Raw genomic sequence first — 24,882 nt, 5'->3', positions numbered from 1 at the left:
ATCTTCAAAAAATAAATATGTATATCTTTTTTTTTGTTGTTGAGAAAACTGCAGTCCCATACCGGTAGTGTACCAAGATCCATCAGCACGCGAATCCTATCCTCCATATTGCTAAACTCGTAAATTTCGTATCCGACGGGTTCATGGCACCGCGTCCCGCATAACATCATATATGTATGAGGTCGTGCCAGCTACTACTTTGGTATGCGACGGGTACCCAGTACCAAGCAGCAAGTTACGTCATGTACGTATGGGGTCGTGCGTGTTGCATATACGAGTGCACGCTGCCAGGCCCTGTGTCACGTCATAGACGTATGGTGCCGCACTGGGTACGCCATTCACAATTTTTTTTTTATGTCTAAATATTATATCTAAATACATTTAAAGTGTATATGAGAGCAAGCGATAATCTAAAATATTTTAAACATTTATATATTTCTAACTGTAATAAACGTATATTATGATAAATATATTTTCTCAAAATCGCGTCGGGTTCGGCATCCTTGCGCGCTCGGTGCGCGATTGCCATGTGACCTTAAAAAAAAGCATTTGATTGGGTCATAACATTTATCATTGTAACAGCTGGGGGACCCCATCCATTTTAGTCATTCTCTCTACAGCGTTTGATGGGAGACACCTCTTCTTCTTAGAGAGCTTTTTTGAAAAGTTTTTTGCTGTGTACACATATCTTATACTACACACAACATGCAATGATCATCTTGATCAATATTCCCGGTCTGTACATTAGCCTTCCACGTGTGATGGGCATGCATCTGAAACGTTACATCAAAAAACAAATGTGTGTTACACGATGCACCTGGTGTGTGTGTGTGCGCATTATTGTGCTGCATTTCGGCCTGGGTATTGGTGACTCGAAGGGGTATTATCAGCCACGGGCAGAGAGCACATCCTAAATCACATGTGACAAACAGTAAAGAGTTATCTGTAGATTTGTGTTGCAATATGCTCTGTTGTCAGGCTTTACCAGTATAGTAGTGTGTCATATGTGAGACTTTCAGATTCACATTTGACATGCATTGCTTGACTGTAATGAGCGTTATCACCTGTGTGCACTTTGCGATAGCAACACTTTCAATAATACCGCACACCATTGACACGCGTGTCTGCGCATATCCACAAGCTTGACAACGACGTGATGTTGGCCATTCAATGTTTTCGGACAGCATCTCATTAGCGATAGTTGCCGCCCTTCCGGTACATGCTACATTAATGTAAATTGCGCATTCTGCAACATCAAAACTGCAACAGGGAAACACACATAAGTATACTTCCTGGCCAGGCAGGAACTGACCAACGCCCAGGTCCCCAGAATAATTATTCACACCCCTACGCTGGCCTGGCATACGCAAGCCCAGCCCACTTTGTGTACGTATGAATAGGATAACGATGACGCCACATGTCCCAATTCTTCCACACTGCCTCAGGTGATATGGCCGCATCCATCTCGCATATCACAATGCGCAATAAAAAAAAGTGATCCATGCGGTGTACACCATCCTGGCAATCAACACTGGATATGAATTGTGAACACTGCTGGCCCTCATGTTTGGAAAGGGATCCATGAGGTGTACACCACCCTGGCAATCAATACTGGATATGATTTGTGAACCCTGCTGGCCGTCGTGTTTGGACACACAACAATGACAGCAGGTGAGAAGTGGAGCCTGGTTGCACAGGGGCTGCAATTGAGGATGGTGCTGCGGGAGGGGTGGGGTGCATCAGCCTGGATGCGCAGGTGCGAACAAGCGATGTTGCCGTGCGTAATGATGTGATCTCTGGCTTCATTCAGTCACATATCTGTCTCAGGCCTACAGTACTGCTGCTCCGTACTGTAGGCCTGAGCCAGCAGGCAGCGCTGCCCTACAGACATGTAGCGTTGGCTTTTGGAACACTGTAATGAGCTGATTACTAAGTGTACATGCACACAGGCTTGCACAACTGCATTACACGCGCACAATATGCTTCTAGCATGCGCTCTGTTCCTTTGTATGTGAACGTTGGCATAACATATTATTATTTAACCTTGAGTATTCTCATGCACTCCAACTCCTCTTTGAACCACGATTACCACTAACAGTTGGCAGATCGTACTTCAAGAAGAAAGGATGCACTCAACGGGTGTTCTCTATTAAGCTTGAAACAAACCTTAATTTACCTCAAGACGTTTCCAGCATTATATTATTTCTCCCTTTTCAGACACTGAGTTGGTTGCACCAAAATGTGCTCACCCCGTGACGATGCCCTGGGCATTCTGATGCCTTCCATAGTGGTATCAAGACACCGTCCCCGACCTGGGGACCTGCTGTGCCACCCTGAGAGAGGCACCCCGGAGTCGGAGTTTGCACCGCACGTCGTTGGACATACCGGTGGTGGCAGGTGTGCAGTGAAGCCTCTGTGTGCAGGAGCTGCAATTGATCACAGTGCGGGGGAAGGGTCTGGGGTGCAGCAGCCTCGGTGCACAGGTGCAGGCAAGCGATGTTGCTGTAGATAATAATGTAATCTCCAGCCTCATTCATATCTGTTTCATTTTAAGGACTTGCTGGACCTCACTCTTTCTCGCGGACCCCAGTATCCCAGACACACAGGTGACGGGAGGTGTACAGTGAGGGCTGGGTGCAATAGGCCGATGCTCTGTCTCCTCCTCCCTCCTTTCTTTTGACTCACGCTCACCTTTTACTTTCCACCCACTCCCTCTCTGTCCCATTCTCACTATCTTCCATTCTCTTGGACATGGCACACATACTTATGTTTCTTTTTTGTCTTGTAGATTTTGTACGCTGCTTCCGGAGGAGTCCCACCCACTTATTTCATGTTATACTGTTGTTTGTTCTAATAAAGTTGCGTTTCCATTTATTTGTTTTGTTTTAATAAAGGTTATTTTTTTTACCAATAAATAAGTGAGTGTATGGGTCTTCTTTTTCTGACAACACCTGTCTGTAGTTTATTGTGAAAATCGGCGGTTTATAGGAGGTTATGAGGGAAAACATTTGTAATTTTGCGGTGCATCTACCAAAAGATAAACCAACAGACTATTACATAAATGAATCCTGGGTAATTCTACAACTGCAAGGGTTCTATGAGTGTATCACTTTATAACACCATGAGTACTGCCTGTGTGATTACAGAACCAATAAGGCACTGCCTTGGGCCACCGAGGCTTCAGGGACTGGCGAGGCCTACTCTGCATATTTAAGATGAGGGTGGCGATCCCCGGACTTGAGTTGGCCTCAAAGCCCCCCGAACAATTAGTAAACAATACCCAGAGACGTGGTGATCCCCAAGGCTGCGAAACGCCTCAGTGCCCTCCCGTGCCAAATTTACATGTGAGATTAAGGTCCCCAGTGCTGCAGAGACCTCGCAATATAATAATATGATTGGCCCCGGAACATTACCTACCAGGGGGCTCTTTTAAATGAAAAGTGAGACCCTGCTTCATTTTTTTTTCTCCATTTTTCCAGTCCGGATCCGCTTTATTGAAGCGATACGAGATTTTCCTCCTCTCGCTTCAATGAGGCAAAGAAGGATTTGCTATCACAGGGTGGAAGCCATGCACCCCCCCCTATAATAGCAAACATAAATGTCCCGCAGATGCACACCCCAGGACATTGTATGAGCTGCGCCTGTGAGGTGGCGCTCCCTAGGGCCATGATGCATTGGTTACTGCATAACTAAAGAATTAGTATAAACGCATACTAACACTACTTGCACACATTTAGTACAGCAACCAGAGTGTAGTAAGAGGCAGGGGAAGCCCAAAATCAAAAAATATAAATCCTACCAGAGGTTGGATGACATAGTTCAATGAGCCGACGACCCTGGGATGACTAGAAACAGCTTCACGAAGAAAACTGGTCTTCAGCAGAACGCAAGCAAGCTCGAAATATTGGTGAGTGCTGCCTTCTTTTTACCTTCTTCCGCTCATCGCCAAATTTATGCAGTGAAGAGGCAGACAGCAGTGGATCCAATAAGTAGATTTATTGCAGGAAATCAAGACAGCTTAAACAGCCACCAACAGGAGCAGACAGCAAGGCAACCGTCTTCTCCAGCACCGTGTACAAACTCGCCCATGATTCCCCTCATGACAGCCCTACATTCTAACATTACATACTTATATTCTACTAGCATTACATACTAACATTCTACTGTGACTTACATTGGAATACTACACAGAGCACATGGCTCTACAGAAATGAGCTCATGGTTACATCCACGAGTCTTGAGATTGGTAGGGGTGAGTAGTATGCTTCCCACACCCTGTATTGTATAAAAGCAAACTAACACTACTTCCACAGGTATGCTACCCCCCCAGAGCACATCACTTTGCATCAATGAGCTCACGGTTTAGGCTCACGGTTTAATCCCTGAGTCTTCAGACCAGTAGGGGTGAGTAGTTCGCTTCCCACTCCCTGTATAGTATAAACGCATACTAACACTACTTACACAGTTATACTACAGCGGCCAGTATGCTACAGCGCCCAGAGCCCATCACTTTACAGCAATCAGCTTGGTTTGATCCCTGAGTCTTCACACCGGTAGGCGTGAGTACTTCGCTTCCCACTTCCGGTATAGTATAAATGCATGGTAGGGGTCAGTAGTTCGCTTCCCACTCCCTGTATGGTATAAATGCCTACTAACACTAACCAGAGCACATCACTTTACAGCAATGAGCTCACGGTTTAGGCTCTCAGTTTCATACCCGAGTGTAGCAGCATCTCATCTCAACACCATGTCACTCTGAGCAACACCGCACTTTCAGACCAGTAGGCGTGACTACTTCGCTCCGCAGTCCCCCACAGAGTTTACAGTGCACCTATCCTCCTGTTTCCTACTCTTTTCGCCCTTTTTTACCCTTACTTGTTTCAACGGAATCACAAAATTTTTATATTTCTCCAAAACTAATGAACGGATTTACACCAAATAAACAAACATGTGCTTTCTAGACCAAGACCCTTCTCCCTGCCAAATTTGGGGTCTAGAAAGCACGCTTTTGTTTATTTGGTGTAAATCCGTTCAGTAGTTTTGGAGAAATATCAAAATTTACAGATATCGATATTTGGGAATTCTGCCATCTGATTGGCTGAGGCGTTACGAGCACGAGATTGCTGGTTATTGGCTGCGAACGGTTGCAACTAGGAAGTGCTGGCAGCCATTTTATGATTCCGTTGAAGCGAGTAAGGGGAAAAAGGGCAAAAAAAGTAGGTAAGAGGAGGGTAGGAGCGCTGTGAGCTCTGTGGGGTGGTTAGGGTGTGCTATACAGGGAGTGTGAAGCGAAGTATTCACCCCTATCGGTGTGAAAGTGCTGTTTTGCCCAGAGTGAGATGGTGCTGAGGTGGGGTGCCGGTACACTCGGGGATGAAACCGTGAGCCTAACCTGTGGGCTGATTGCTGTAAACTGATGTGCTCTGGGCGCTGTAGCATAATGGCCGCTGTAGCATAGCTTTGCAAGTGGTGTTAGTATGCGTTTAGACTATAGCGGGAGTGGGAAGCAAACTACTCACTTCTACCGGTCTGAAGACTCGGGGATCAAACCGTGAGTGTAAAATCCAATATAATCAAGTACAGGAGTTAATTAAATTGAAAAATAAGTTGAGTTTATTGAGAGGATAGAAAATCCCATCCATCAGGTCTGAACAGTCAGGTGCAACTGACTTCATTCACTTCACAGTATTCTATCTCTATGGAGATCCTCCATGGAGCTACTCATAAGATAACAATTGAACCTAAGAACATAGCTTAAATAAATCTGCATATATATATATATATATATATATATATATATATATATATATATATATTCACTGAAAAAACCATAGGTTATAGACCATATATAGTTAGGAATTAGCATTTAAAAAACCTTATTTTACTCACACAAAACCATTGAAATTCCATATATAGTTAGTTGTATTAACTATATATCGCGCACCCGCAATCCACTGCTGATGATGTCACATATTACATCATTCATGACATGGTCAGTGACATCACTGATGACATCACTGATGACATCTCAAATGACATCACTGATGACATCACTGATGACATCTCAAATGACATCACTGATGACATCACTGATGACATCTCAAATGACATCACTGATGACATCACTGATGACATCTCATTTGACATTACTGATCACATCACTGATGACATCATTCATGTGATAATACGATGAACCTCTTCAGACTCTAATATAACCTTAGATACACTCAGTGTAAACAGACACTCATAGACTGTCACTCATCTATGGAGTTACTCAGACACTTAGTCAGTCATGCAAAGAATCAATCACACCTCCATTTCCTCAACTATTCAGTTATACACACCTTACTTATTCAAACATATACTAAAACATATTTACTGACTTATACAATCCTGGATACAAGTTCACAATGATCCATACAGCCACTCACACATTCACTGGCTCTTATGCACAGTTATTTATATATGTCAACTCTCACATGTACTGTATTTTACATATGTACTTACTTTAACATGTAGCACTGAGATATCCATTCACTCACCAATACACTCATGCACACAGTCAACCGCCCACACAGCTGTTTCCACATGCACTTTTGAACCCATACATCTAGTCAATCAACTGCTCACACATCTATGCAAAGAGTCATATACCTCCCGGCCACCCACACACACACTCAGTCTCCATTACAAATGCTTGGGCAACCAATCAATAATCCATACAGTTAATCATATAGCTACTGATCAACACATGCAGCAGTTTACAGAACAACAGACATAATGATGCACAAATTAAGACAGTTTAGTCACTAACCCATGCACTCAGTGAGACACATTTAATCAGTCACTCATACAGTCAGTCATGCCCCTACTAAATCCTTCATCAAGACACTTATACATCCACTCATTCTTCAATATGTAAGACATATTTTAACTTTACAGAATTATACAGTCACTGAATGTAGTCATCAGTGATGTCATCAGTGATGTCATTTGAGATGTCATCAGTGATGTCATCAGTGATGTCATTTGAGATGTCATCAGTGATGTCATCAGTGATGTCACTGACCATGTCATGAATGATGTAATATGTGACATCATCAGCAGTGGATTGCTGGTGCGCGATATATAGTTAGTACAACTAACTATATATGGAATTTCAATGGTTTTGTGTGAGTAAAATAAGGTTTTTTAAATGCTAATTCCTAACTATATATGGTCTATAACCTATGGTTTTTTCAGTGAATTTTCAAGGTTTTGTAAATGCTAATTCCTAACTATATATGGTCTATAACCTATGGTTTTTTCAGTGAATTTCATTGGTTTTTTAAAAGCTAATATCTGTAGCTGTAAAATGTATTCTTCTTTAAATCCAAAAATATATTTTATATGTTTATTAATAATTTTGAGCTCAACTTGATGCCGCGACCCAGTCCGCGAACCGGTAAACGTTCCGTTAGCGCAACTGCCGCGTTAGAAATCAACATCGTGACGCGTCGCGGAAGCGCGACGTATCACGTTGCCGCGTAATGCGTCTTATGACGCGCTGCATTAGCGCACCCGGAAGTGCTCCGGTACGCAAACTGAGACGCGAAGCGCAGCTCCCCGGAAGCGATCCGCGGCGCGTCGCGAAAGCGCGACGTATCGCGTTGCCGCGTAATGCGTCTTATGACGCGCCGCGTTAGCGCACCCGGAAGCGCTCCGGAGCGCGAACCGAGGCGCGAAGGGCAGCGACCCGGAAGCGATCCGGGGCGCGTTCCGCAGCGCGTAACTGAAGCGTAAGAGGTCATGTGACTTGTTGATAAAACTTTTCATTGGTTCATTTCACTTTTGGTTTCATAATGATGTAAGGCTAGGTCAGGTGACCTAAAAATAACACTTTTCATTGGTTTAGAACTATTGTTTATCCCAAATGATGAAAACCCCTCCTTCTTTCCTCACTCTGACTTTCATCTTTGTGAGAGGAAGACCATTTTTGAGAGTTGAGCAATGGCTTCAATAGTTGCTTCAGCTGGTGCACCCCCACCACCACCTCCACCTCCTCATGGGAAGAGAGGACCACCTCCCCAGTTTATCAGCCAGACAGAGGAGGAAGAGGATGAACTAGAGGAAGAGGAGACGAAGGACCACAGTTCTTACAGGAGGTGCCCCGGGTTTCCCGTCGGAAAGCCAGCTTTATTTGGCAGTTTTTTTCACTCCCTCGAGGGCAAAAAAAAGTAAATGCTAGGTATGTCACCTGCCTGATTTGTAAAGACCGGTTATCTAGAGGCACTGATAAAAAATATAGCTACGGAAACCATACAATGCATCATCACATGATCAGGTGGCATCCATTGAACTACAGCCAGGCGGAGATACGTGACATGCAAGATAACCCAACAACAACTCCTGTGGCCAGGTCAACATCACTAATATCGTTGACAGCAGCAGAGGCACGGGAAACCGTGCCAAACATTCAGGAGAACTTTGCTCATATCAAACATACCTGTATGTATTGCGGTGCATTGCTGTCATGTGGTAACATGAGCATTAATTTAATCAACCTAGCTATTAACAATCACAATTGCCCTAACCGCCCCAGACAGTAATTTTTTTTTTGCTCCTGTTGAGCCCTTTTCAATGCCTGTTTTTTGTTGTTTCCCCTCCATCAAAAACAAAAAAAAAACATAAAAATTTTCAAAAAATACAAAAAAAAGAAAAAATGTTCAGAAAAATAAAAAAATATATAAAACAACAAAAACATAAAAAAAAAGTTCTTTTCAGAACTACCTCCCCTTTCAAAAAAAAATTGCTAGAATGTTTAGCACTCTGGCACGCTCTATTTCTTTTAGTTCGCTTCCCCGTTCGCTTCCCGGTACGCGAACCGGGAGCGAACCAAAAAAAAAAAAAAAGAAGAGTAAGTATAAGGGAAGTAAACAGAGAGTAATGTTAAAAGAAAGACAGCTATAGGGAGTAATCCAGAGATACTGTTTAATAGATCTATTTACCGAAGAAAAGATGGAAGAGGGTATAATTGTGAAAAACAAAATAGATAAGGAAGTGAAAGAAAAAAAAGAGAGTAGAACAATAACAAAGAAGAGTTTCTTGGAGAATGTGAGTGAATGTTCAAAATAAGATTAAAACATGTGGAATAACAGAGACAAAAAACAGAAAACAGAAAAGAAAAAATAACAGAAAAGATTAATTGAAACAGCAAAGAAATGTAAATAACATAGAACCATATCATCAACATAGGCAATAAAAGTTTTGCAGCTTTTATCGGCAGAAATGTGTCGCTAAAGCCGCTTTTGCGGCGGAAAACTGCCGCTAAAACCACTTTTGCAACAGTTTTCTTCCAATAAAAACAGCAATAATTTTATTGGCTGTGTTGATAATATGCCCCTTAGTGTGCTTGAACTACAGAGAGAAAGCATAATGAACAAGTAGTGAAAGAGTGATCAGTCAAAGACACTAAGAGTAATAGAGACGGAGTGAGTGAACAAGAGTGAGGAACTATGAGAAGAGAGGGACTGAGAAAAGGAGTGGAAGGAGTAGAGTAAGTAGGTAATAGAGAAAGGAATGAGGGAAGTAGCAAAGGCAGGAAACTGAGGGTTAAAGAAATGAAGCTGTCGAACTACTAGTAGGTGAATGTGATAGAAATGTAACGAAAAGAGTACAAAACATTTACCTTATAATTGTCGTTAACTTACTCACTTTTTGTTTTTATACTTTCAATCTGTGAAAGAGAGAACAAACATTTGAAAAATATTAAAACATGTATTTAAAAATTAGAAAAGACAAGGGAAAAGATTGAAGGAGAAACAGAGTTTCTTTTCCTCATTTCACAATCACATCACCTGTGTTGCCTTTGGTTAGGTATCTCATAGTGCAGATGGAGTCTAGCATATCAAAGAGTACATAGAAGTTGAGCAAAATATACAACAATTTTGACATTTACAGAAGACTTAGCTTCTTATCTTGTTGGAGATGAAGTCAGGCCTGTCTTGCAACATGGTGCATCTTTTGCATCACTGCTGCATCGGTTTCATGTGGCACGGGTTTTTTACAGCATGACACATCTGCCTAGATGCATCAATTTGTAATTTTGTCGCCTCATAGCAAATCTTTTGCACCGCCGCTGCATCACAAAAGTGACGCACAGTGGCGCAAAAGAGGCATACACCTATCATAAATCTGTCCCTAACATTTGAAATGATTGATTCAGGATGACGATAAGGTGTGGCCTATCCAGAGGTTTGTTTAAGGTGAGGCCTACTCAGGGTTTTAGATGAAATTTACGCTTGTTGAAGAGTACAGAGGAGATAATACATGTGAAGACCTACCAATGAAGTAAGTCATGTCCACTTCACTCTTGAACAAAGGCCAGACCTCTTCTGTGTCCATGGACAGACCTAAACTTCATCTGCACAATGTCATTCGTAAACTTAGGAAACACAGGTGATGTAATTGAAAAATGTGGAGTTTCTTTTCCTCATTTCACAATCACATCACCTGTGTTGCCTTTGCTTAGGTATCTCATAGTGCACATGTAGTGCAGCATATTAAACAGTACCCAGAAGTGCAGCACTGCATGGAACAACTTTGACACTTACAAAAGCTTCAGCTTCTGCATGCCCCCTACACAGTGCTAATTATATACATTTTAAACTGATGGTATCTTGCTGGAGATGAACTGAAACCTATCTTGCAACATGGTGCATCTTTTACACAAAAGTGACCCACAATGGAGCAAAAGAGGCGCACGGCCACCATAAATCTGACCCTAACATTTTAAATGATTGTTTTAAGATGCCAATAAGGTGTAACCTATCCACAGATTTGTTTCAGCTAAGTCCTACTCAGGGTTGCAGAAGGAATTTAGATTTGTTGAAGAATACAGAGGAGATAATACATGTGGAGGCCTACCAACGAAGTGAGTCATGTCCACTGCACTGTTGAACAAATGTCAGACCTCCTCTGTCTCCAGGAACAGGCCTAAACCTCATCTACACAATGTGATGTGTAATGTTAGGAAACACAGGTAATATAATTGAAAAACGTGCAATTTTTTTTGCTCATTCCACAATCATATCACCTGTGTTTCCTTTGCTTAGGTATCTCATTGTGGAAATGTAGTCTATCATATGAAAGACTACGTAGAATATGAGCACTGTATGCAACAACTTTGACACTTACAGAAGCCTCTCCTTCTCCATGCCTCCTACACAGTTCTAAATGTACATCATAAATGCAAACAGTACAGAATTAATTATACATGTTAAATGGTTTATTTTTGCTGTTCTCAGAATGTATCAAATTTCACTAAAAACAGTGACTTGAAGGTATTCATCATATAACAGCGGGGAAAAAGAAACACAATCAAAATGATTGTGTTTAAAAAACCCATACAACATAACAAATCAGAATTCAGAACTCCTTAAAGTTAACTTACTTTCCATGACGTCGAAGGATGTCCTATGAACAGCTTACACTCTGTTGTGCTATTATTACTTTCAGACCGCCACTTTCTGAAAGAAAACCTCCATCGTTTTGAAAAACATGTTACATACAATAAATGACTTCTTGCTCTCTATCACACGTTTCCACAAGGCCAAATCATGTCTGAGCCATTTATAACTCTTAGAATTCTTGTAAGCCAATCCCGTCATGTTGTATTTCCGCAACTTTCACAATTAAAATATTGAAGATCATTTTCACAATCCTGGACTAGTAATATCTTCCCCTTCTTGCTCAGTCATGTTCTACATTTCCTATGACACTGATACTGCTTACTATGAAGCAGACTTACACTACCTCTATGACTACTACAATTATTTAATTCTCTACATCACTTTTAATCACAAGCAATGTAAAACAGTAGACAGCATTGCAGACTTACATTCCCTCTACTCCATGTTTTGATTGGCTGCTTCAATTAGCTTATAAAAAGAAACAGTTTTTCTGAACTCATTCAAAGTGCACTTATTTCTCCATGACGTCCAGTGTTATGGTAAGAAGTTATGTCTCTGTACTACACTTATCCTCAAGGCCAAATCGTGTAGGAGCCATTAGAACTTCTTGAAATTCCTCAGAGCACATCCCGAGATTCTTTCCCTAAAATTTTGGTTTTAAAAACACCAGGTAAGAGTTTTTAAGGTCATACGGCAATTTTTTTTTAAAAATTAAAACAGAATCGTTGCAGAATGACCAGCCATTTCTAGACTTTAAATAAGCTGTGTAATGTCCTGATGTTATTGAAGGACCGTCATGATATATAATTGCTGCAGTTACAAAAGTCCTTCCTGATATTGACAACTGTGAAGCCACAAAATTTTTAATTAAAGTTGTCAATTTTGTTCCATCAGGCCTACATCGTTGGAACATTAAAATGACATACTGGCCATATGTTCGTATAAAAATTGTGGACATCATTTCAGATTTACATTGGCTACACTCCATGTTGTGATCAGCTGCTTTTACTAGTTTATTAAAAGAGACTGATTTACTGTCTGGCAAAGTTAAATATATAAATCTTTCTGAGTCTACACTAGTAGTACTTGATACCCTACAGTTCTCGCAGTCATGCTGCCATTGATAAGAAAGCCCAAACAGGTGATCTACATCTACACCTTCAGCATGCAATACATCAAGCATATACATTAAAAACTCCTGACAATCTTGCTGAATAGTTTGAGAGAATTGTGTTTGGCCTGAACATCTGTCTAACAGATTTCGAATTTCAGACACACTTTCTATTTTTGTTCTATCAGTGCTACATTTCTCTAACACAGAATTTAACAAACTGCAAAATCTTTGATCAGAATTGACCACAATCTCTTTTTTTACATTTTCTAGAGAAAACAAAACATTAACCACTACATTAGCATAGCAGTTGACACCAGAACTGTTTTCAAATTGAAAACCAACAACATCTTCAACAGAATCCTTTTTGTTTCTGCTTATAATTTCAGGTTCATCGACTTTTCGTCTTTTTGCTACAACCTCCCCAGTATTGGTCACATTTCTTCGTTTCCGGCCTACCACACGTTTCTCAAACAAAGGATATTGAGGCAAATGTGGCGCATACTCTCTTCTTAACCTATTGTATTCCTTAACACAATCTAGATCCGCACAAATGTTTGTGACATCACACTCAATCAAGTACAATCCCGATAAAGTTCTAACTCGTGACAATGCCACATATGCCATACCCTCCTTGAACACAGAACTGCCAATATTCGCCAATGCACTGTCTACACTTAAACCTTGCGATTTATGGATTGTCACCGCATATGCCAAGCAAACAGGAAACTGCTTACGGCGAACATATAAGTCTTTTACAAGCAAAAATCTAGCAGAACAACGACCAATTAGCTGTACTTCCTCAATGCCATCAAATTTAATTTTTAAAAATTCAATTCCATCTCTATTTCTGTATTTTACAAAATCAACAACATTACCCATTGATCCATTTACCAGACCTCTTTCAACATGTAAATTCCTTCTTAAAATTATACGGCAGTTCAAGCACACATTCAGAGTCTTTTCAAAACCTGCAGTTTTAGATATAGTCTTCTCTAATGAATCCAATTTTGTTTTCAAATTCTCAGACAAAATAATTGTTGATCCCATATGCTCTACTCTGTCAATAGCTTCCAGTTTCACAATCTGTTGCTTTTCTAAATGCAACATTTTGTTGTTGAATTTGGCATATTCTGCAAGAGTTGGCATCAAACATATTCCAGATTTCTTCTCAGTAATTTTCTGAAAAATATTCTCAGGCACAACATCTTGTTCTGGATATAAATTTGACAGTAATCGTGCATGTAAAGCTTCTTTCCCATGCTCGGTCACTTTTCCAATTCTAACATCTTGTAGAATAGTCTTGTAAACTTCATCCTTCGCCTGACGCATATTTTCATACAGTTCAGCATAATTGAAGTTTAACCATATATTGACGTTGCCAATGCTCCCTAGGCACTTCCTGGTATCTTCATGCGTGAGCATTTTGAACACAGGTTGCCCTTTCACTGGTGTAAGCTGCAGAAGATCTCCGAAAACAATGATGTGTTTGCCACCAAATAACACATCATACTCTGTTTTGAGAACTTCTTGCATTCTCAAATGCACAAAGGCAAGCATGACATTGGAAACCATGCTTACTTCGTCAATGATAAGAAGTTTCATTTTCCTCAAGATTCTTGAAACTTCACAACAAGCATCTCCAGATAGCTTGTGATATTGTAATTTGTTGTCATGCTCCACTGGCAGCATCAGTAAACGATGTAAAGTAATCCCTTTAATGTTATGTGCTGCCAGTCCAGTTGGAGCAGTGACAACACAAGACAGCGATGACTCTGTCCTTTCCTGCAAATAACATGAAATTGCTTTAATAAGGAAACTTTTTCCAGTTCCCGCTTCTCCACTCACGTACAGTCGGACAGGCTTCAACGACGTACATGAGCACTCTTTCTTGTCATGACTTAATCCATGATCAATTTGCATGGTAACTTCGTCATATATTTTCCTCTGCTCAACGTTGAGTTGTCTTTCCAACTCTTCTAAGTTAACCGCATTCTCCTGAGCATGTGCCATGGCTCTTTCCACTTCATTCATAGCAGTGGCAGCTTCATTTTCGATAACAGGTCCTCCTAGTGGATCCTGACTCAATGAAGCAGAACTCTGACTGTCCTGAGAACTGTCTCTGGCAATCTCGGCTGCAATCGTTGCTTCCTGCTCAATTTCCACATTCAACATTTCTACATATTTGGGAAAAGCAGGACATTCTATGGTCTCCTTGGCAGCATTGAAAGAGTCTTCGTAACAGAGGAAATCTCCAAGCAGTTCCTCTTCTGCACGCCAAGGCTTGAAAAGTTGCAAAAGTGCTAAATAGAAAAACTCCTTTTTTTCAGGAGATTCGCCACTCAATTTTCGATGGTTTACCAAGTGGCATTTTCTTTGCTTGACCAGACATCCCTCACTTCCTATTACAGCATACACTCCTTTCTCAGTATCTTCTTTGATGTTCCTCTTGAATATGTAATTTTGAAGAACCTCATACAGACAAACATTCTCGAGGTGACTGCTTCGATTTGGATAATATGTATCCAACATGTTGGTCTTCAAAATGTCGGTACTGTTTGGCTCCTTTTCCGCCAAATACTCAATTTCCCGCACAGGTTTGAGAACTCGATTACGCGTTGCAGCAAGACCAAGACTCGCCCAAACGATACTCCTGGACTTGGCATAGAGACTTGCTGAAGACAACCGGTCAGAACATTCGTAAGCTCCGATTTCTCGATGCGACAACATCTTCAGACTGAAACTGTACAACTTCTTGCTGAGGCTCTTTTCATGGGAAATGTCCTCCCACATATCCTTCAATTCTGTCTTCTCTTTTTTGGTGATGTAAGATGTCACATACCGAGCCACAGCCATACAGTTATCAGCCACAAACTGTATATCCATGTTAGCATTCCACATGGACAAAATCACCGGGTTGTAGTCGTTGATGTACTTAGACTCTTCGTTCCTCTTCAAATTGTATGTGTTTTTAGGTGATTTCTTCAACACATTATGTCGCAGCGAAGACATCAAACTGTTTACTCTTCCTTTAGAAATCACCGGTCGTGGAAAGCCGAAACGACATTTGGTGTAGAACTTGTCCTTGTTCCGGAATTTACGACGACAGTACTTTCCACATCGATGGCTTTGGAAACGTAGAACTTTTTCTCTTAGGCTTTTCTTCTCCTTTGCGTTTGGAACAGCACACGTAGAATACTGTTGTATGAAACTCATCACTGAGTCTTCTGGATCCGGTCCAAATTTAGGTGCATCCTTGATCCACACCAACATATGTATATGAGGAGCACCTCTTGCTTGGTACTCCTTTCTCCAGAAGAAATCCAACACCTCTCCAAGAGGTGGATTCTTCTTATTCATGATGAAAGACATCATAGCTTCAAATCTATGATTGAAGTACCTACATACATTGACTGGATCCAAAGAGCACAGTTCTCCGGGTGTCTTGAATTTGATGTTTTCGATGTTTCCATTTGCCTCTCGTAGAAATTCAAGTAAGTCTTCCCAGCCATACTCGGCACAGCTCAGAGTGAGGAACCATGTGGGAGTTCCTAAGTTCCTCAGCATACATTTTAAATCACCATGACGACGGTACCAGTACTCATTAGTACCACGCTGACACGCCATTAGATTAATCAGGTGAGAATCCAAAATACTGTCTTGGACATTGACTTTATCCATAAAGTCACTTGCCGAGATGTTTTGCATGTGTATACCACTTTTCAAGATGTGGTTCACTGCATATGACAGTCCAGACAGATCGCTTTCAAACAGGAGATGAAACAAATAGGGAATGCATTGTCGAAACCTAGCATCTCCTGCATACAATCGCAAAGTCCGGTATTCAGAAGCAGGAATTTGATGAGGTCGCTCATCATATCTTCCTCCCTGACCTGTTGGAAAAAGCTGTGGGAAACACCGAGCTTCCAAACTTTCCTCCCAAACACTAATGGGACTCCCTTTGGCTTGTTTCATTTGAAACAACTCAATAGCATTCCCCATGACTTCCTTGGAATGCAAAGGATGAACACTATAATGTTCATATATTTCTTCACTAGTAGAGGGTTCTACTTTCTCAATTTGACCAGCACACAAATCGCTATCCTCTTCCTCACTTACTTCCTCTTCTGCAACATATACATTCTTATAGTATTTATTATTTTTTTTCAAATACAATGTTGCCTTTTTAACTTTCCTAACATCCACTAAATCTTGCCATATTTTCTTATTCTTTGTCGGAACCCCATTAACTAAGATAACCAGAGGTTCCTCTTCCACTTTTTCTACTCCAATTGTGTTAATGTTTTTCTTCAAATCTAGAGGCAAATAAACAACTCTTCCCTTTAATCCTCTCTGTAAATCTGATGGAGGCAATTTCCCTGTCTTTGGCTCCATTCTTACAATAGCCTGAAAGGGATGGATACTTTGAATCAAAATAGATTCATAAGTATTTAAATCCTTCAATTCAGAAGGAATCTCAACCAATTCCAGATTATTATGAACTGCTCTAGCAGGCATCTGGTTTTGATTTAATTTGTTACAACAATAAGTACACACACGTTGATCCAATCCCAAATCAAAACAATTTTCTACCATCAAGTATGTTGTGAAATCCTTCCATTCACTATTATTTTCCCTTTCACTTTTTGCATATAAATCCACTAACTTAGTCTGATTCTTATAATAAGTGCGTCGACAACACACACAAGTGAAATTTGGCCTCTCACTTGATTTCACCTCAAACGTCGCAATTTCCCTCTGGAAATTATCTGTACTGGAAACCTGTACACTATCTTCCACATTACCCGCTTCTTCTTGGTCAATTTCAACATTCTCCTCTTTACTTCCAAAGTAACAAAACTCAATTTCTTCACATATATTCTTCACATCTATTTCAGAACCATGCAAAAGAGCAGTGCATAATTGTTTAAGCATAATTGCTGGACTCTTAGCATAATACAACATTCTAACTAATTTCCTCACTTTATTATGATGCACTGCTAGCATCCTGAAATGATGAAAAACACTCTGGCATACTCTCCTGGAAAGACAAGCCAGTGAATGACCATGCAAACCTGTCACTTCTCTCACTCTGCAAGGATCTAATTCTTGCAACAACTTCATTTTCTGCTTCAAACTTTTCTTATTAAATGACCGTACAAAATCACAAAGCAAATTGATGGAATCCTGTCGCACACTGCAAATACTACTACACTTCCAGGTATACACAGGATCCTTAGGACGTCTTCCTAAAACCTCATTACCTAACACCTCTTCTGCCTCTGTTGTCACAAGTTTTTCTTTTTCAACTGGACAACCATCTTTCACTTCATAAGCTCGACCACTGGTGTCAACTGCATGCACCAAATCATTATCCTGGAAATAACTCTCCTCATTAAAAAATGCCTCACAGCTTGAACTATGCATCCATTCTCCAGAAAAAACTTCACAAAAATTACTACGATTAACTATTCTCTTCCATCTACTATTTCTTTTGAAATCATAAATTGCCTTGTTTAGCTTCCTAATTCTATTGATTATCAAAATAAATAACTTACGTTTAATTTCAAATGCCTGATCAATAACTTTCTCAACTATTTTTTTTCTCTTATAAAAAACCACTTTCTGTTGACCTTTCTTAATATTTTTTAACAAATTGCCAATTATCCTGTTGCGGAACATTCGTTTACGAATGTCCCTAAACTGTTGTTTCCTTCTACTATCATGCACAGAGTTATCTCTTGCTCTAGCAGTAACATTTTTCATTGGCCTTTCCTTTCCGTTTGAATTGCTTCTCTTTTTCTGGACTGAAACATTTTCTGTAGTAATATTTTTTTTACTACATATATTTCTTATGAATGTTTTTGTACTCTTACCCGGTGCTTTCTTGGTTACTTGACAAATCTTTTTGTTAGAGGACTGCTGCTTTTTTTCATTGACCTGCTGTCTTTGACGTTTTGCAGCCTTTCTCAGTCTTTCTTTGGTTGGCATGCTGAAATCTTGAAATGATCTGCAGTTGAATCTGTGGTAAAATATAATAAAAAATGTTATTAACGACGGCCATTCGCTCACTCAGTTCGGGCAAAGCTTTGGGCCCGAATGGCTTGCCAATTGAATTGTACAAGCTGCGTCCTGACAAGGTGGCGCCTTATCTTCGCACCATGTTTTTGGAATCCCGGGAGCGGGGTATTCTCCCATATGATCAGAGTCTGGCTACGATAGTTGTTATTCCCAAAGACGGTAAACCTCGGGACCTTTGTTCGTCTTACAGGCCTATTTCCCTGTTGAATGTTGAACCCAAGGTCCTGGCTAAGCTCCTGGCAACCCGCCTCTTGACGGTCATTAGTGGCCTGGTTCATCCGGATCAGTCTGGATTTATCCCGCATCGCAACACGGCTCTTAACCTACGTCGTCTCCACGGAGCTGTTGCGAGGGCGGAGCTTCTGATGGAGCCGGCCATTTTGGCTTCGCTAGACGCCTCGATGGCCTTTGACACGGTGGAGTGGCCCTATCTTTGGGCAACTCTTGAGAAATTCGGATTTGGCCCTGAGTTTATTGGTTGGGTGCAGTTGTTATACACCGAACCCTTGGCACAGGTGGTGGTAAACGGTCGGGTCTCTGTCCCCTTCTGTCTTGGTAGGGGGACCCGTCAGGGGTGCCCCCTCTCTCCGTTGCTTTTAGCGCTTGCTCTGGAACCGTTGGCTGCGTGGCTTCGCTGGGAACCTTCACTCAAAGGGATCCGTTGGTAACCAGATTTTGAAGACCGTGTCTCGCTTTACGCGGATGACATTCTTCTATATCTTACTTCCCCGCGTAAATCTCTAAATGTCTTATTTGACGTTCTTACATCGTTTGGCGCTAATTCGGGTATGGTTATTAATTGGGCTAAGTCCTGTGTATATGTTCTCTCGGGTATTTTGCCCCCATTACCGGACAGGTTTCCTATCCAGGTTGTCCACTCTGGCTTCAAGTATTTGGGGATCTTTATTAGGCTGGACTCCTCACTCCGGTTCGAGCGTAACCTCCTCCCCCCGCTTCTCAGGCTGCGACTGGATGTGGCCCGCTGGCGTAAGCTACCCCTGTCTCCTCTGGGCCGGGCTGCCCTTTTTAAAATGATGTCTTTGCCGCGATGCCTATACGCGCTTCAAATTTTTTATGACGACATTCCCGCTACCTATTTCCGGGAGATCAAGAGTCTTCAAAGGCAACTGATCTGGGACGGACGTCCACGTATCGCCCTTGCGAAACTTACCATCCCTTGGTATGATGGGGGCATGGCGCTCCCCGATATCAAGAGATATTATTGGGCTGCCCAGCTGTCTGCCATTAACCACGCAATGTATTCCCCGGGTCGAGATCCGGCCTTTGAGATGGATAGACTCCAGCTGCCGGGAGGAAATTTTAATAGAGCGCTTTATTCCAGATCGGCCGGGCGCCTTCTTGCGGGCCCGTCCAGGATCGCAGTCAATGTGTGGCGCGCCGCAAATGTGAGTTTGGGATGGGAGAACCGACTGACAATGGCGACTCCGCTTTATGCTTCCGAACATTTGGGATCTCTCTGGTCTACTAAGGGCTTTGACCGCTGGGATATGATTGGGATATGTAAAGTGGGTGATGTCTGTGTGAAGGGTAGTGTGAAGTCTTTCCAGGCCCTTAAGGCAGAATATGACTTGAGTGATAGGGAGTTTTTTCGGTACTTGCAGGTCCGGCATGCCTTGGCCTCAGTTCTGACTCCTGATGAGACCCTGCCCGAGTCCTCCCCCCTTGAGGATCGTATACTGGATGGACACTTGCCCGATAGCACTATTTCCCATATTTACAAGAAACTGATTAATAATCGCGCTGACTTGTTGGTCCGACTTAGAGAGGTTTGGGTCAGTGACGGATTGGACTTGGATGACGAGGATTGGCAGTCGGCACTCTCTTCTCCGAAAGAGGTCGCCATCCCCGCCCGTCTCCGTTTGGTCCAACTTAAGATCCTCCACCGGGTGTATGTGACTGGTCCGCGTCTGGTTGTGATGGGTTTTTCCCCGGATGGCTTATGCAAGCGTGGTTGCGGGATGAGTGCTACATTTCTACATATTCTTTGGGAATGCCCGGTGGTAGCAGCCTATTGGATTGATGTGCTTGCGGTGATGACTGTCGTTACTGGTATTACCCTGCAGCCTGAGGCCCGACGATGCCTGTTGAATGTGTGGGAACCCACCGACTATTCTGTAGTCCAGACCAGATGGGCGACGTTGGGATACATGGTCGCGAAGCGGGACATTGCGCAACTCTGGGGCGCATCTAGACCTCCCGCAGTTTCGGCATGGGAGGATAATATGGACTGGTCCATGTTCCGAGAAAAGACTGTCTATGTGGCTAGGGGCAGACCCAGGGCGTGGACGAAGATTTGGGGTCAGTGGAATGCATATTGTGGAGATATTTGTACCCCTCCCTTGGTTGATACTCCCGATGTTGCCCTGTCTCCCTAGGCTGACATTCCCGAATACTTGTTCATATTGTTTTAGGATTTTCCTGCCCTCCCCGCTGGCCTCCCCCCCCCCCGGCCATGCCGAGTTTCATTGATCTGTTTTTGTCCTCCTGATTAGTGGCTTTCCCCTCCGCCTTCTGGGCTGACTTGACTAATGTGCATTCGCCTTGTTTAGTATTTGTTGTTTTTATGATTATTATAAAATTGTTCTGTCCTGTCCTATGCTTCGAGCGATAATTGGTATATGTTCTGTGCCTAGCCACGGGAATGATTGTTTGTTACCTATGTTGTGCGCTGCAATTAGCGGCCAGCCCGTGTGGTTGTAGGCCCATCCCTGTAACTCTTATTTTATTGCTCAATAAAAGTCTTTAACCAAAAAAAAAAAAAAAAATGTTATTAACCACTATTACCAAACAGTAAATCAATAACAGTCATCAAAAACTTAACACACTACTTGACATTTTTACATAGAAGATTTTTTAGTGCTTGGCAAATATATAATACACAAATAGCAGAAAAGAAATGGAATTTATATTCATTTTACCTCTACTATTTTATATGTGATTCTGATCTAATTTTATGAGCATATTTTAATATTTTATTGAAGACACTAGACATAACCTGTTTTTAAAGGTGTTTTTAATTATAAATCAAACGGTTTACATTTTTACTTTTCATTTATTATAAATTTTCAAAATAAATGTTTATAGTTCCATAGGCTCAAGCACGTCAGCTTCCCAACCTATGTCATACAATTCTGACAAATCTGCATCCTCATCACGTTCTTCTTCATCCTCAGGATTTAAATCATCCAAGGGATCAACATCCACTGATGTTTCAATTACGAGTTCAATGATGAGGTCGAAATCAACTGATTGCTGATTGTCGCTCATGTTGATGTTGTCTTTATCTTTAAAAAAAGATAACAACAATGAGATGTTGCAGAGTAAGAGACAAATCTCAGAGATTATAATAGTAAAATTGTTTAACAAGAGTAACATTTTGCAGCTATTATTTAGCCATGCCCCAGGGATGCACCAGTTAACGTGCACCGCTGCTCTGCCACCCATGGTGTGCCGCATTTACAATTAGATAGGACAAAGCTGCGTCAAAACCCTGCGCCTGCTTGAAGCAGGCATAGGTCTTGACGCAGCATTGTGGAGATGGGGCACCCCTGAGCCTTGCTGGAGCTGCATCGCACTTGCGATACAACTCCAGCAATGCGCCACCTTTACGGCACAGATGCGTCACGCATCTGTGCCGTTTTTGCCCCATGGTGCGCCGCATTGTAAATGCAGCACACCATGGGTGGCGGAACAGCGGCGCAGGATGACTGGCACATCCCTGGTGATGCGCCAGTCATCATAAATCTATCCCTAAGCTTCTTATCTTGTTGGAGATGAACCGCCATATGTATCATCAAACTATTTTGCATTTCCTAAATAGTGAATTTTAAGGAATCGCTATTTAGGAAATGCAAAACGGTATGTATGTAGAAAATCGGTATTAAATAGCGATTGTTTACCATTCCTAATTTGCGATGAGCAAATTGCTAATTGCAAATTACCCTTTCATTTCCATGGGCCAGGAGGCCCATAGGAATGAAGGTGCAATTTGCGATTAGCAATTAGCTAATCGCAAATTAGGAATTTTTCCAAGGGTGCAGGGGTGTCTCAAGAACACCCTGCTGCACCCCCTGAAAAAGAAATTTGGGGGCATATGGCGCACATACATGCCCTAAGGGCATGTATGGGCGTCATATGGCACCTTTTGTTTTTTGGAAAAAAAGCTTTTTGAAAAGAATTCGCAAAATACCACCAACTAGAAGTTGGTGGTAATTTGCAAATCCTTAATGGCATTTTTTGCATATTTTTTGTTTGATACATTGCATTTAAGAAATCGCAAAATTTGCAAATCCTTCAGTGCAATCGCAAAATAAGGAATAGCAAATTTTGCTATTCCTTATTTTGCATCAAACTTGTTTGATACATACCATTTGTCTAATTAGCATTCGCAAAGGCCGAAATTCGCAGAATTTCGGCCTTTGCGAATGCTAATTAGCTTGATACATATGGCCCCAAGTGAGGCCTGTCTTGCAACATGGTGCATCTTTTGCATCACTGCTGCATCGGTTTCATGTGGCACAGTTTTTTTACACCATGACACATCTGCCTAAATGCATCAATTTGTAATTTTGTCGCCTCATAGCAAATCTTTTGCACCGCCGCTGCATCACAAAAGTGACGCACAGTGGCGCAAAAGAGGCATACACCTATCATAAATCTGTCCCTAGCATTTTAAATGATTAATTCAGGATGACGATAAGGTGTGGCCTATCCAGAGGTTTGTTTAAGGTGAGGCCTACTCAGGATTGCAGATCAAAGTTACGCTTGATGAAGAATACAGAGGAGATAATACATGTAAAGGCCTACCAATGAAGTAAGTGATGTCCACTTCATTGCGCCAGTCATCATAAATGTATCCCTAAGCTTCTTATCTTGTTAGAGATGAACCGCCATATGTATCATCAAACTATTTTGCATTTCCTAAATAGCGAATTTTAAGGAATAAATAGCGATTCTTTACCATTCCTAATTTGCGATGAGCAAATTGCTAATTGCAAATTACCCATTCATTTCCATGGGCCAGGAGGCCCATAGGAATGAAGGTGCAATTTGCGATTAGCAATTAGCTCATCGCAAATTAGGAATTTTTCCAAGGGTGCAGGGGTGTCTCAAGAACACCCTGCTGCACCCCTGAAAAAGAAATTTGGGGGCATATGGCGCACATAAATTTTAAAAACATTCCTTTACCTCAAAAACGATTTTCAAGTCATAATTTGAAAACACTGCCCACAGGGAAATGACTTAAAATGTCCTTAAGACACATGAAAGTGTTTTTTTAAAGCCTTTGCAACTTTTTTGGGTCACTTTTAACATGGCTATGTAACTCAAACAGTCAAAATCTAAATTTACCATGCACAGGTGGGAGCATATTTACAAGGAATTTGCTCCACGGGGAAAGGTCTTTTAATTTAATATGGGAAAAATAACATCAGAGACACTGAAATGCCTTATAAAGAAGCATACACCATTATGTCCTTGTCATAAATTTTAAAACCATTCCTTTTCCCCAAAAACGATTTTCAAATCATAATTTGAAAACACTCCACATGGGGAAATGACTTAAAATGTCCTTAAGACACATGAAAGCGGTTTTTGATTGCCTTTGCAGCATGTTTGGGTCACTTTTAACATGGCTATGTAACGCAAACATTCAAAATCTAAATTTGCCATGCACAGGTGGGAGCATATTTACAAGCAATTTGCTCCACAGGGAAAGGTCTTACATTAAAATGGGAAAAATAACATCAGAGACACTCAATTGCCTTATAAAGAAGCATACACCATTATGTCCTTGTCATAAATTTTAAAACCATTCCTTTTCCTCAAAAACGATTTTCAAGTCATAATTTGAAAACACTCCACAGCTCCTATGCACATGAAAACCCTGTCAGTACTAATACTTCACATTTTCTCCAATTACAATTTCTCAAAGAAACAAAATCTATTTGTAAAACACTTGAGACAAAGCAACATTTGAAAAACACAACTTTCTTCATAATTTTCTCCTTAAAGCAAACTATTCTCTATCTAAATTAAAGAAATCTTTTCTCACCTTAGCAAATACTTTGAGTTTCAAAACAGTCTCAGAAACACACCAATTTGTCTTCAGCAGAGCAAAAGGTATGCACTCCAGAGTCTGCAGCTATCAAAAGCACAGAAATGCTGTAATTCTTCACACATATCTCTCATGTCACCCAATCAAAACTCTTCCCTCACTTT

This window comes from Lissotriton helveticus, chromosome 6 (genome assembly GCF_964261635.1).
Source record: "Lissotriton helveticus chromosome 6, aLisHel1.1, whole genome shotgun sequence".
Classification (NCBI taxonomy): domain Eukaryota; kingdom Metazoa; phylum Chordata; class Amphibia; order Caudata; family Salamandridae; genus Lissotriton; species Lissotriton helveticus.
Note: the sequence above shows the minus strand (reverse complement) of the source record.